The following is a 14,808-nucleotide window of genomic DNA, read 5'->3' as shown; positions in this document are numbered from 1 at the left end:
TTACCACATCTTTTTTATCCATTTGTCTGTCGATGGGCATTTAGGTTGCTTCCATGACCTGGCTATTGTAAATAGAGCTGCAATGAACATTGGGGTGCATGTGTTTTTTTGAATTGTGATTTTCTCTGGCTATATGCCCTGTAGTGCGATTGCTGGATCATATGGTAATTCTATTTTTAGCTTCTTAAGGAACCTCCATTCTGTTCTCCATAGTGGCTGTATCAGTTTATATTCCCACGAACAGTGCAATAGGGTTCCCTTTTATCCACGCCCTCTCCAGCATTTGTTGCTTGTAGATTTTCTGATGATGCCCATTCTAACCGGTGTGAGGTGATACCTCCTTGTAGGTTTGATTTGCATTTCTCTAATAATTAGTGATGTTGAGCAGCTTTTCATGTGCTTCTTGGCCATCTGTATGTCTTCTTTGGAGAAATGTCTATTTAGGTCTTCTGCCATTTTTGGATTGGGTTGTTTGTTCTTTTAATATTGAGCTGGATGAGCTATTTATATATTTTGGAGATTAATCCTTTGTCTGTTGATACGTTTGCAAATATTTTCTCCCATTCTGAGGGTTGTCTTTTTGTCTTGTTTATGGTTTCCTTTGCTGTGCAAAAGGTTTGAAGTTTCATTAGGTCCCATTTGTTTATTTTTGTTATTTCCATTACTGTAAGAGGTGGATCAAAAAAGATCTTGCTGTGATTTATGTCAGAGTGTTCTGCCTATGTTTTCCTCTAAGAGTTTTATAGTGTCCAGTCTTACATTTAGGTCTCGAATCCATTTTGATTTTACTTTTGTGTATGGTGTTAGAGAGTGTTCTAATTTCATTCTTTTACATGTAGCTGTCCAGTTTTCCCAGCGCCACTTATTGAAGAGACTGTCTTTTCTCCATTTTATATCCTTGCCTCCTATGTCATAGATTAGTTGACCATAGGTTCATGGGTTTACCTCTGGGCTTTCTATCTTGTTCCATTGATCGATGTTTCTGTTTTTGCCAGTACCATATTGTCTTGATTACTGTAGCTTTGTAGTCTAGTCTGAAGTCAGGGAGTCTGATTCCTCCAGCTCCGTTTTTTCCCCACAAGAATGCATTGGCTATTCGGGGTCTTTTGTATCTCCATAGAAATTTTAAGATTTTTTGTTCTAGCTCTGTAAAAAATGCCATTGGTAATTTGATAGGGATTGCCTTGAATCTGTAGATTGCTTTGGGTAGTATAGTCATTTTCACAATATTGATTCTTCCAATCCAAGAACATGGTATATCTCTCCACCTGTTGGTATCATCTTTAATTTCTTTCATCAGTGTCTTATAGTTTTCTGCATACAGGTCTTTTGTCTCCCTAGGTAGGTTTATTCCTAGGTATTTTATTCTTTTTGTTGCAGTGGTAAATGGGAGTGTTTCCTTAATTTCCCTTTCACATTTTTCATCATTAGTGTATAGGAATGCAAGAGATTCCTGTGCATTAATTTTGTACCCTGCAACTTTACCAAATTCATTGATTAGCTCTAGTAGTTTTCTGGTGGCATCTTTAGGATTCTCTATGTATAGTATCATGTCATCTGCAAACAGTGACAGCTTTACTCTTCTTTTTCAATTTGTATTCCTTTTATTTCTTTTTCTTCTCTGATTGCCGTGGCTGGGACTTCCAAAACTATGTTAAATAATAGTGGTGAGAGTGGACATCCTTGTCTTGTTTCTGATCTTAGAGGAAATGCATTCAGTTTTTCACCATTGAGAATGATGTTTGCTGTGGGTTTGTCATATATGGCCTTTATTATGTTGAGGTAGGTTCCCTCTATGCCCACTTGCTGGAGCATTTTTATCATAAATGGGTGTTGAATTTTGTCAAAAGCTTTTTTTGCATCTATTGAGATGATCATATGGTTTTTCTTCTTCAGTTTGTTAATATAGTGTATCACATTGATTGATTTGTGTATATTGAAGAATCCTTGCATCCCTGGGATAAATCCCACTTGATCATGGTGTATGATCCTTTTAACATGTTGTTGGATTCTGTTTGCTAGTATTTTGTTGAGGATTTTTGCATCTATATTCATTAGTGATATTGGTCTGTAATTTTTTTTTTGTAGTATGTTTTTCTGGTGTCTTTTTGTATCAGGGTGATGATGGTGGACTGATAGAATGAGTTAGGGAGTGTTCCTTCCTCTGCAATTTTTTGGAAGAGTTTGAGACGGATGGGTGTTAGCTCTTCTCTAAATGTTTGATAGAATTCACCTGTGAAGCCATCTGTTCCTGGATTTTTGTTTGTTGGAAGATTTTTAATCACAGTTTCAATTTCATAACTTGTGATTGGTCTGTTCATATTTTTTATTTCTTCCTGATTCAGTCTTGGAAGGTTATACCTTTCTAAGAATTTGTCCATTTCTTCCAGGTTGTCCACTTCATTGGCATAGAGTTGCTTGTAGTAGTCTCTTAGGATGCTTTGTATTTCTGCAGTGTCTGTTATAACATCTCCATTTTCATGTCTAATCTTATTGATTTGAGTCCTCTCCCTCTTTTTCTTGATGAGTCTGGCTAATGGTTTATCAATTTGTTTATCTTCTCAAAGAACCAGCTTTTAGTTTTATTGATCTTTGCTTTTGTTTTCTATGTTTCTACTTCATTTATGCCTGCTCTGATAGTTATGATTTCTTTCCTTCTGGTATCTTTGGATTTTGTTTGTTCTTCTTTCTTTAGTTCCTTTAGGTGTAATGTTAGATTGTTTATTTGAGATGTTTCTTGTTTCTTGAGGTAGGCTTGTATAGGTATAAACTTCCCTCTTAGAACTGCTTTTGCTGCATCCCATAGGTTTTGGATCTTCCTGTTTTCATTGTCATTGTCTCTAGATATTTTTTGTTTTCCTTTTTGATTTCTTCAGTGATCTCTTGTTTATTTAGTAATGTATTGTTTAGTCTCCATGTGTGTTTGTGACTTTTTTTCCCCGTAATTGATTTCTAATCTCATAGCGTTGTGGTCAGAAAAGATGCTTGATATGATTTCAATTTTCTTAAATTAATGGAAGCTTGATTTGTGACCCAAGATATGATCTTTCCTGGAGAATGTTCTGTGCGTACTTGAGAAGAAAGTATAATCTGCTATTTTTGGATGGAATGTCCTATAAATATCAGTTAAATCTATCTGGTCCATTGTGTCATTTATGGCTTGTGTTTCCTTATTTATTTTCGTTTTGGATCATCTGTCCCTTGGTGTAAATGAAGTGTTAATGTTCCCACTATTATTGTGTTACTGTTGATTTCCTCTTTTATAGCTGTTAGCAGTTGCCTTATGTATTGAGGTGCTCCTGTGTTGGGTGCATATATATTTACAAGTGTTATATCTTCTTCTTGGATTGATCCCTTGATCATTACATAGTGTCTTTCCTTGTCTCTTGTAACATTCTTTATTTTAAAGTCTATTTTATCTGCTGTGAGTATTGCTACTCCAGCTTTCTTTTGATTTTCATTTGCATGGAATATCTTTTTCCATCCCCTCACTTTCAGTCTGTATGTGTCCCTAGGGCTGAAATGGGTCTCTTGTAGATAGCATATATATGGATCTTATTTTTGCATCCCTTCAGCAAGCCTGTGTCTTTTGTTTAAAGGAGGATTTAATCCATTCACGTTTAAGGTAATTATCGATATGTATGTTCCTATGACCATTTTCTTAATTTTGGGGGGCTTGTTTTTGTAGGTCCTTTTCTTGTGTTTCCCACTTAGAGAAGTTCCTTAAGCATTTGTTATAGAGCTGGTTTGGTGGTGCTGAATTCTCTTAGCTTTTGTTTGTCTGTTAAGCTTTTGATTTCTCCATTGAATCTGAATGAGATCCTTTCCGGGTAGAGTAATTTTTTTTTTTTTAATTTTTAACATTTTTTTTTGGAGTTGGGTAGAGTAATTTTGGTTGTAGTTTCTTCCCTTTCATCAATTTAAGTATATCATGTCACTCCCTTCTGGCTTGTACAGTTTCTGCTGAGAAATCAGCTGTTAACCTTATGGGAGTTCCCTTGTATGTTATTTGTCATTTTTCCCTTGCTGCTTTCAATAATTTTTCTTCGTCTTTAATTTTTGCCAATTTGATTACTATGTGTCTTGGCGTGTTTCTCCTTGGGTTTATCCTGTATGGGACTCGCTGCAGTTGTTGGACTTGGGTGGCTCTTTCCTTTCCTATGTTAGGGAAGTTTTCAACTATAATCTCTTCAAATATTTTCTCTTGTCCTTTCTCTCTCTCTTCTCCTTCTGGGACCCTTATATGTTGTTGTGTTTAATGTTGTCTCAGAGGTCTCTTAGGCTGTCTTCATTTCTTTTCATTCTATTTTCTTTATTCTGTTCTGCAGCAGTGAATTCCACCACCATTCTGTGTTCCAGGTCACTTATCCGTTTTTCTGCCTCAGTTATTCTGCTATTGATTCCTTCAGGTGTAGTTTTCATTTCAGTTATTGTATTGTTCATTTCTGTTTGTTTGCTATTTCTTCCAGGTCTTTGTTAAACATTTCTTGCATCTTCTCGATCTTTGCCTCCATTCTTTTTCCGAGGTCCTGGACCATCTTCACTATCATTATTCTGAATTCTTTTTCTGGAAGGTTGCCTATCTCCACTTCATTTAGTTGTTTTTCTGGGGTTTTATCTTGTTCTTTCATCTGGTACATAGTCCTCTGCCTTTTCATCTTGTCTCTCTTTCTGTGAATGTGGTTTTTGTTCCACAGGCTGCAGGATTGTATTTCTTCTTGCTTTTGCTGTCTGCCCTCTGGTGGATGAGGCTATCTAAGAGGCTTGTGCAGGTTTCCTGATGGGAGGGACTGGTGGTGGGCAGAGCTGGGTGTTGCTCTGGTGGGCAGAGCTCAGTAAAACTTTAATCTGCTTGACTGCTGATGGGTGGGGCTGGGTCCCCTCTCTGTTGGTTGTTTGGCCTGAGGCAACCCAACACTGGAGGTAGGGCTAATGTCATACTCTGGGAGGGCTCACGCCAAGGAGTCCTTCCCAGAACTTCTGCTGCTTGTGTTCTTGTCCCCATGGTGAGCCACAGCCACCCCCTGCCTCTGCAGGAGACCCTCCAACACTAGCAAGTAGGTCTGGTTTAGTCTCCCCTGGGTTCACTGCTTCTTCCCTTGTGTTCCCATGCTCACACTACTTTGTGTGTACCCTCCAAGAGTGGAGCCTCTGTTTTCCCCAGTCCTGTCGAAGTCCTGCAGTCAAATCCCACTAGCCTTCAAAGTCTGATTCTCTAGGAATTCCTCCTCCTGTTGCCAGATCCCCAGATTGGGAAGCCTGACGTGGGGCTCAGAACCTTCACTCCAGTGGGTGGACTTCTGTGGTATAAGTGTTTTCCAGTCTGTGAGTCACCCACCTAGCAGTTATGGGATTTGATTTTGCTGTGATTGCACCCCTCCTACTGTCTCATTATGGCTTCTCCTTTGTCTTTGGATGTGGGGTATCTTTTTTGGTGAGTTCCAGTGTCTTCCTGTCTATGATTGTCCAGCAGCTAGTTGTGATTCTGGTGTTCTCACAAGAGGGAGTGAGAGCACGTTCTTCTACTCTGCCATCTTAGTTCCAGTGGTACATTAGGTGTTTTAAATGCATTTTCGGCTTAGATATTTTCAACTTAATGATGGGGTGTAACCCCATCCATCAGAAATCAAGGAATATTTGTATAGGTAGTCCAGCTTCATGTGGTATATATTTTCCTATTCTTTTGCTTTTTAAATTCATGAATAAGTTTATTTATAATGATATTTATATAATAAAAGCAAAACATATGAAACTCACAAGTTCTCAAAGAAACTGAAGTATAATAATAATAAAAAAAACAATGTAGACTGACAGGCAAGAATTTAAAGATTTAATAAACAGTTGAATATGAAATAGACATCCTTACTTCTAAATTCTGCTTTGTCATTCACACTGAATTATATTTGAACAACGGCTCTCTGTTCAGGAGGTCCTGTACTGGAAATTCTGGAAACTGGTAAATTACTTTTTAATAAGAGTTTAAAGTTAATGATACATAAAAAGAAACAAAATTGAGTTATTTGTAGTGAAGTGGCTGGACCTAGTTTCTGTCATACAGAGTGAAGTAAGTCAGAAAGAGAAAAACAAATATCGTATGCTAACACATATATATATGGAACCTAAAAAAAAAAATGGTTCTGAAGAACCTAGGGGCAGGGCAGGAATAAGACGCAGATGTAGAGAATGGACTTGAGGACACGGGGAGTGGGAAGGGTAAGCTGGGGCGAAGTGAGAGAGTGGCATGGACATATATACACTACCAAATATAAAATAGATAGCTAGTGGGAAGCAGCCGCATAGCACAGGGAGATCAGCTTGGTGCTTTGTGACCACCTAGAGGGGTGGGATAGGAGGGTGGGAGGGAGATGCAAGAGGGAGGAGATATGGGGATATATGTATGTGTATAGCTGATTCACTTTGTTATAAAGCAGAAACTAACACACCATTGTAAAGCAATTATACTGCAATAAAAATGTTTTTAAAAATTAAAAAAATAAAGTTAATGATGTATTACCATGTTGTACCTAATGCTTCCTTAATATGAAGTCACATGCAGTATGCTTTGAAGTGAAATAGCTGTAAATTAATCTATTCTGCCAGGCTACAAAAATGTCACCAACATTTTGGTGATGCATGCTCATGTGTCAGCATTGAACTGTTGAGGAGGGTAAAGAGAACTGGAGGAGAAGTGAGCATACCTTTGTTTTTAACCTACGTATCCCATTATTTTTGAAGTGAGTTTCTTATAGGAGGCATAACTCATCTTCATAATCTCTTTTCAGTGGTGTGTTTAGGCCATTTATATTTAAAGTGATTACAGATATATTTGGATTTAGGCCAACCATTTTATTATTTGTTTTATGTTTATGCTCTTTCTTTTTGTTCTCCTGTTTTTCCTTTCTTAGCTTCTTTTGGATTATCTTAACATGTTTTGGTATTCCACTTTATTTCCTGTTTTTTGCTTTTTATTATATCTTTTTTATATAGTTTTTGAAAGATTTATTTATTTATTTATTTATTTGGCTGTATTCAGTCTTAGTTGCAGCACATAGGATCTTCATTGTGGCATGCTGGTTCTTCATTGTGGCAAGCGAGATCTTTAGTTGGGGCATGCGGGATCTAGTCCCCTGATGAGGGGTTGAACCTGGGCCCCCTGCATTGGGAGTGCGGAGTCTTAACCATTGGACCACCAGGGAAGTACCTGTATCATTTTTTTTGAAAGGTTGCTCTGGTGTTTACAATACACCTACTTAATTTTTTGCAGTCTACTAGAATTATTATATCACCACTTCAAGTAGAATGCAAAAGCCTAATAACCATCATATAGGTCTCTTTACCATTCTAGCTTTTTGTTGTAGTTGTCTTATGAGTTATATCTATATACATTGGAAATCCTTTCAGATAGTGTTATAATTTTTGCTCTTAACTTGCAAGCATATTTTGAAAAAGTCAAGAGGAGGTTAGTCTATTATGTTTACATAGATTTCTGTTGTTCTTCCTTCATTCCTGTTATTCCAAGTTTCCCTCTGTTATAATTTCCTTTTTCTCAGAAGAAATTTCTTTGGTAGTTTACCATACAGCGGCTCTGCTTACAATACATAATTTTATTTTCTCTGAGAATGTCCTTATCCCTGAAGGATATTTTCTCTGGGTACAGAATTCTGGTTGACAGTGCTTTACGTTCAGTACTATAAAAATGTTTTTCTGTTTCTTGCTGACCTCCATGGTTTATAATGAGAAAGTCACAGTCAATTGAATTATTGTCCCCAGTAAGTAATGTATCATTTTTCTCTGGCTGTTTTTAAGAGTTTTTCATTGTGTTTAATTTTCAACAGTTTGGTTATGATGTGTTTGTGAATGGATTTTTTTTGCCTGTCCTGTTAATTAAGGTTCTTCAATCTATTGTTTTATGTCTTTTGCAAAACTTGAGAAGTTTTAGCCATTATTTTAAAAATATTTTTTCTGCCCTACACTTTTTCCTCTCTTGACATGACTCTGATGACTTGTATGTTACAATTTTTGATATTGTGCCAGCTGGTCCCTGGTGTCTGTGTTCATTTATAAAATTATTTTCTGTTTTTCTAATTTCTATATATTTATCTTCAAGTTTACTGACTCTTCTGACACTTTCATTCTTCTGTTGACTCTAGTAACATTTTAAATTTTCTGTTATTGTATTTTTCCCTTCTAAAATTTTATTTATGTCTTCTATAGCTTTACTGAGACTTTATCTTTCTGTTCATTTCTAGGACTTTATATATCTTTCTATTTATTCCCTCACTTCTTGGAGCATTTTTTTGGAGCATTTTTATAGTAGCTGCTTTAATGTCTTTGATAAGTCCCAAATCTCTGTCATCTTGGCATGTACATCTGCTGATTTGTCCTTTCACATGTAAGTTGAGATTTTCCTGGTTCTTTGTATATTTGGTAGTTTTGGATTGTGTCCTTGTTATTTAAAAAATTATGAGACTTGAGTCTTATTTAAATTCTGCAGAGAATGTTGATATTTTAAAAATCTAGCCACCTAGTTGTGTAGGGGTTGCACATTCTAACTGGCCTTCCAAGTATTTTGGTTTTAATATTAGTTCAGTTTTTAAAGGCTTTGAAATAATACTCAGATCTGTCCCAGATGTATACCAGTGGTGGTCAGTCTGGCACCTGGACAGTGAGTCTAAGCCTTAGTTCAGTTCTCAAAGTTAGTGGTATGCTGTTTAATGTCATATCTTATAGTGATGCTAAATGTGATCTGTAAGTGTAAGTATTACCGGTTTCATTCATTCATTATTAAGTTCTAAATTAACCAACCTTTCACCTAAGAGTTTTGGCAGCCATTCATAACCATTGCCTACATTATTTCATTAGGTGTTGCAGAATGGTGAATTTTTAATTCTGTGACTATCAACTCTTTGGTTTCTTTGAAATACAGTTAATACTACAGGAAAGGCAGGGTAAATGCTTGACTTATTTTCCTTTTATTTATATTTAGAATAATGAATTAGTACCCTAGCAATTGTTTGTAGTGTCTACTGAATTGTTTTTGAATATCGTTATGAATTTATGGGTTGTATATTTCATGAGTTTCAGTTATTGTGATCATTATTCTTTTATTTTAATTTCCTTTTTTATTTATTAATTTATTTTTTATTTTGGCCATGCCGCATGGCTTGCCAGATTTCAGTTCCCCGACCAGGGATTGAACCTGGGCCACGGCAGTGAAAGTGACAAATCCTAACCACTAGACCACCTAGGAACTCCCTCATCATTTTTTTAGATGTCAATTTTCTCACTTCAAACCATTGTGAGCCGGTTCCACTTAGCTCCTGTGTCCTTTTGACTTGACTCCATTATCTTGAACAAAGTTGGATTCACCATGAGGATAATGAAGCTTAAACTTCAGGGTTCTTTATTTGTATTGGCTTCTTTCAAAGCTTTGGGAGCAAAGTTTTAGTAATTGGTCATATATAAAATTTGCAAAAGTAAGATTTTTAAGATAGGGGCCTCACTTAATATAAATTCCAGGCCCCATAAGTCCTGGATCTGTCCCAAGTCTTTGGTATATTCCCTGCTTTCAAGCACAGCAAGATTCTAGGCTCATCTTTTATATTTCCTGCCCCAGTTTTAGAAATAGCCATTTTTCCAAGGAGCTTTTGTTCTTTTTTTGAGGGAAATGGTATTTGGAACTATGCTAGAGATGCTTAATCTATTGGGCTGCGTTGCTTCTAGGGCTTCTCGATGGTTAGACTTGTGAAATACGTGTTTAAATAAAGATCATATTTTTTCATGTTTTTTTCAATGTCAGATTTCAGGATTTTTTTTTTTTTTTTTTTTTTTTTTTTTTTTTTTTTTTTTTTTTTTTTTTTGCGGTACACGGGCCTCTCACTGTTGTGGCATCTCCCGTTGTGGAGCACAGGTTCCGGATGCACAGGCTCAGCAGCCATGGCTCACGGGCCATGTGAGCCATGTGAGCCATGTGAGCCATGGCTCCGCGGCATGTAGGGTCCTCCCGGACCAGGGCACAAACCCGCGTCCTGTGCATTGGCAGGCGGACTCCCAACCACTGCACCAGCAGGGAAGCCCCAGATTTCAGGATTTTTACTTGACCTCTTTGACTTTTATATTTGTATCTTTTTATACTGAAAATGTTGACTCTTAGTGACTTAATATAATCACTTATTTGCTGTGTCTTGCAGTATACCTATAATAGTTTTTAAATAACAGAATTGATATTATTTCTAATGACAAAACTACTAAATGCAGTTTTAAGATTTCTTTGTAGTTCTTTTATTCCTTAAGCTATATCCCACTAGGGGTATACAATCAAAATACTGTATTTTAAAGCCGCTTGAATTATTTTCTGTGTGATAATGTCACACACTTGGTATGCAGTGGGTTCTTGGTTTCAGTTTGTTTTAGATTTTTAGAGATTGTACTCCTTTCATTTTTAGTATTTTTTTTTTTAATTTATTTTGCCTTTTAATTGTCTTGAAGGAAGAGGTCACCACTCAGTGTCAACAAAATGCTAAATTTATTGGTCTCCATTCAGGGGAGAGTTGTGAAGCTTAGAGTTCAGGGATTGGTGAAGTGGGAGTGTTTAGGAAGTGGTTGAACTTTTGATAAACAGATGTGGCTATGGACTGTGGCTGTTACTGATTCGTTGACTTTCTGGAGTGTGGTCGCTAATTTGAAGCTGTCATTGATAGCCTGGGATGAGTTTGAAGCTAGTTCTGATGATTACTTTGTTGCTATGGTCCTTTCTTGAATTTGGAGTATAGGAGTTTCTTTTCTTATATGTAAAACAATGATTTTTGTTCCAAAATGGAAACTATATCACAAGTTATATTCTTAGAAGTCTGACTTTTATCCTTATGCCCTCCATCCTGTTTTCTCCTTTCTTTTGGGCAAAGGTTGACAAGCAATAGTCTGCAGGCCAAATTTGGCCACCCATCTCTTTTTGTAAGTAAATTTTTGTTGGAACACATACTCTTTTGTTTATGTATTGTCTATGTCTTCCTTTATTTTAAAATGGCAGAGCTGAGTAACCATGACAGAGATTATATAGCTTATAAAGACTGAAATATTTATTATTTGGCCCTTTACTGAAAAAAATTTATAGATCTCTGCTATCATTTTCATCACTTTTTGGCTTTTCCTTCCTTTTTTAAAATAATAAAAGCGAATATGGTAATATACTTAACATTTATCTTCCTTTTACAGAAAAGTAGTATACTGTAAACACTTCACTGCATCTTATTTTTTTTCACTTAACAATATATCCTGAAAATCACTCTGTGTCAATATATCTCTTAATTCCTGGACTAGTACTCCATTACCTAAGTGAATTTTACATTCAACCAATCCCCTATTGAGTGACTGTTAGTTTTTTCCCTAGCCTTTTGTAATTATAAATAATGTTATAGTGAAAAGGCTTGTGAAGAAGTCATTTCACAAGTTTTTGCCATTGTACCTTTGGAATAGGTTCCTTGAAGTGGAATTTCTGGATTAGAGTTTAAATATAAATTATTTTATTATGCTGAATATTACCATTTTCTCCTCCGTGGGGCCCATACTTTTTTTTTTTACTGTGATAAAGAACTCATAACATAAAATTTACCATCTTAATCATTTTTAAGTATACAGTCAGTAGTGTTAAGTATATTCACATTGTTTCAAAACAGATTTCTAGAACTTTTTCATCTTGCAAAACTAAAATTCTATACCAGTTGAAAAACAATGCCCCCTTCCCCCTCCCCCCTCCCCCCTCCTGCCTCTAGTAACCACCATTCTTTCTGTTTCCATGATTTTGACTGCTCTGGATATCTCATATAAATAGAATCACAAAGAGTATTTGTCCTTTTGTGACTGGCTTTATCACTCAGCCAGGTTCATTCATGTTGTAGCATGTGACGGGATTTCCTTTTTAAAGGTTGAATAATATTCCATTGTGTGTATATTCCACATTTTCTTTAGCCATTCAACTGTAGATGGACGTATGGGCTGCTTCCACTGTTCGGCTATTGTGAAGAATGCTGCTATCGGCTTGAGTGTACAAATTTATTTGTCTGAGTTCTTGCTTTCAATTTTTGGGGGTATATACCCAGAAGTGGAATTGCTGAATCATATGGGAATTGATTGTTTAATTTTTTTAGCAACTGCCATACTGTTTTTCATAGTGACTGCATCATTTTATATCCCCATGCACAGTGTACAAGAGTTCCAGTTTCTCCACATCCTTGTCAGCACTCATTATTTTCTTCTTTTAATAATAGCCATCCTAGTGGGTATGAGGTGATTTTTCATATGGTTTTGATTTGCCGTTCTCTAGATTTTGAGCATTTTTTTCTTGTGCCTTTTGGCTATTTGTATATCTTCTTTGGAGGACTGTTTATTCAGGCTGTTTGCCCATTTTTTAATTGAATTATTTGATTTTTGTTTTGTTGAATTATTCTTTATCTATTCTGGGTATAACCACATATCAGATATATAGTTTGCAATTATTTCCCCCAATTTCATAGGTTGTCTTTTAGCATATAAAATTAAAAAATTTTTCAGAGTCCAGTTTATCTGTTTTCTTTGGTTTGCTGTGCTTTAGGTGTCATACCTAAGAAATCATTGCTTAATCCAAGGTCAGTGAAGATTTATGCCTGTGATTTCTTTTAAGAGTTTTATAGTTTTAGCTTTTACATTTAGGTCTTTGATCCATTTTGAGTTAATTTTTGTGTATGATGTTAGGTAGGGGTACAAATTCGTTCTTTTGCATGTGGATATTTACTTATCCCAGCCCCATTTGTTAAAACAAACTCTAGGTCTTTTTAATCTATGCATCTCTTGTTTTTTACTTTTAATATAGAATATTGCAGTTATGCCCAGAAACAGTATAGTGGATTTACATATACCCATCATACAAAAATTATAAAAATTCTGTCATTCTTACCTCATTTGATCTTCTACCCCCCAAATAATAACTCCTTTTCCCGTTAGAGTGCTTTAAAGCAAATCTAAGACCTTTTATCACTTTGTACATTGATAGTTTATGTATCTCTTACAGAGAAAGACTTTATAAACATAACTACACCCTACAAAATTACCAATTATTCCATACCCAGTACTTGCTTAATTTTATCTGATTGCTAGTTGCTGCCTTAGGTGGATACATATCTTGTTTCTTATAATGTGCAGTGTAAAGCTTTTTTTATTTTACATGCCATTTGTCTTGGGTCATTTTGTCATTTATATGGGTCATTTTGTTCTTTAGGATCTCCATAGTCATGGATTTAGCTCATTGTATCTTCATGTTGTCATTTAACATGTACCTTGATCCTCCTTTTTTTTTTTTTTTTTTGCGGTACGCGGGCCTCTCCCGTTGCGGAGCACAGGCTCTGGACGCGCAGGCTCAGCTGCCATGGCTCACAGGCCTAGCCGCTCCGCGGCATGTGGGATCCTCCTGGATCGGGGCACGAACCCGTGTCCCCTGCATCGGCAGGTGGACTCTCAACCACTGAGCCACCAGGGAAGCCCATCCCCCTTATTTTGTAAACTTATAATTAAATCTAGAAGCTTGATTAGATTTAGAGGTTTTTTGTTTGTTTGTTTTAAGGCAAGAGACTTCATAGGTGGTACTGAGAAAATTTTGTTGCATCTGTCAGGAAGCACTTCATGTTTCATTGTTCTACCTTTTAGTGATGTTAACGTTGATCACTGAGTTCAACTTGATCCTTCCATATTAAAGTTCTCCATCCACTTTTTACCTGGTTTTAGCAGCCATTGATGGTCATTGCTTAGATTCATTATTTAACCAGGGATTGGAAAATGGTGATTTTCTAATTCTATAATTTCTTCTGCACTTATTAGCTGTGACTATTCTCTAAGGAAAAAGTTGCCTTCATCATCTCTTTGGCTTCCCCGAAATTCTGTTCATATCAGAAAGGCAGGATAAATGCTTGATTCTATTTATTTGACAATTTTCAGAATAATGAGTTGTGCCTTAGCAACCTCCAAAATTGACCTCCAAAATTCTTTTTTCTTTTTTGAGTGTCATTATGAACTCATTAGTGTTTATTTTTTAAATTAATTTATTTTTTATAAATTTATTTTTATTTATTTATTTTTGGCTGTGTTGGGTCTTCATTGCTATGCGTGGGCTTTCTCTAGTTGCGGCGAGCGGGGGCTACTCTTCATTGCAGTGCATGGGCTTCTCAGTGCGGTGGTCTCTCTTGTTGTGGAGCACGGGCTCTCTTGTTGCAGAGCACAGGTTCTAGGTGCACCGGCTTCAGTAGGTGTGGCACGCGGGCTCAGTAGTTGTGGCTTGTGGGCTCTAGAGCTTAGTAGTTGTGGTGCATGGGCTTAGTTGCTCTGTGGCATGTGAGATCTTCCCGGGCCAGGGCTTGAAACCATGTCCCCTTCATTGGCAGGTGGATTCTTAACCACTGCACCACCAGGGAAGTCTGTCTTTGTTTTTGATGTTTTTCAATCACTGCAGTTACCATTCTTGTATCTACTCAAATTGTTTCATCTTTAGCAAATGAGAATTCTTTCACTTGTCTCTGAATTCGTTTTGGCTTGTCGGTAGTAGTACTGTTAACATTTTTACTTTATGATTTGACAAGATGCCCCAAGTTCATTGTGCATAATTTCCTGTGCCAGACGTGGAATAAGCCATTTCTTCAAGGAGCTCTTATTTCTTCTGGTGGCATATGATGTTTAGACTTCACAATCTGGAGGCAGGGGTTCTTATTGCTACTGGGTTATCATTGCTTTTAAGCCTTTTCAGGCCAATCCTCATGCCAAATTTTCTATCATAATTTGATTGAT

General features: G+C 36.5%; 1 protein-coding gene across 5 annotated transcripts in view; it reads left to right on the top strand.

Annotated features, from left to right (window-relative positions):
- TTBK2 (tau tubulin kinase 2) overlaps positions 1–14,808 on the top strand; it is a 166,633-nt gene that overhangs the window by 25,666 nt on the left and 126,159 nt on the right. Inside the window, exon 1 of one of the 5 annotated variants that reach the window (XM_067029085.1) lies at positions 8,329–8,392. The exons of the other annotated variants lie outside the window; for them this stretch is intronic. The gene's annotated coding sequence lies outside the window, so the exon portion shown is untranslated. Of the gene's footprint in view, positions 1–8,328; positions 8,393–14,808 lie in introns of those variants that run through there. 5 annotated transcript variants of the gene reach the window in all.

Source organism: Kogia breviceps, chromosome 3, assembly GCF_026419965.1.
Source record: "Kogia breviceps isolate mKogBre1 chromosome 3, mKogBre1 haplotype 1, whole genome shotgun sequence".
In the NCBI taxonomy this organism is placed as follows: Eukaryota; Metazoa; Chordata; class Mammalia; order Artiodactyla; family Physeteridae; genus Kogia; species Kogia breviceps.
The sequence above is the reverse complement of the archived record's forward strand: the minus strand, read 5'-3'. Positions and strand labels throughout refer to the sequence as shown.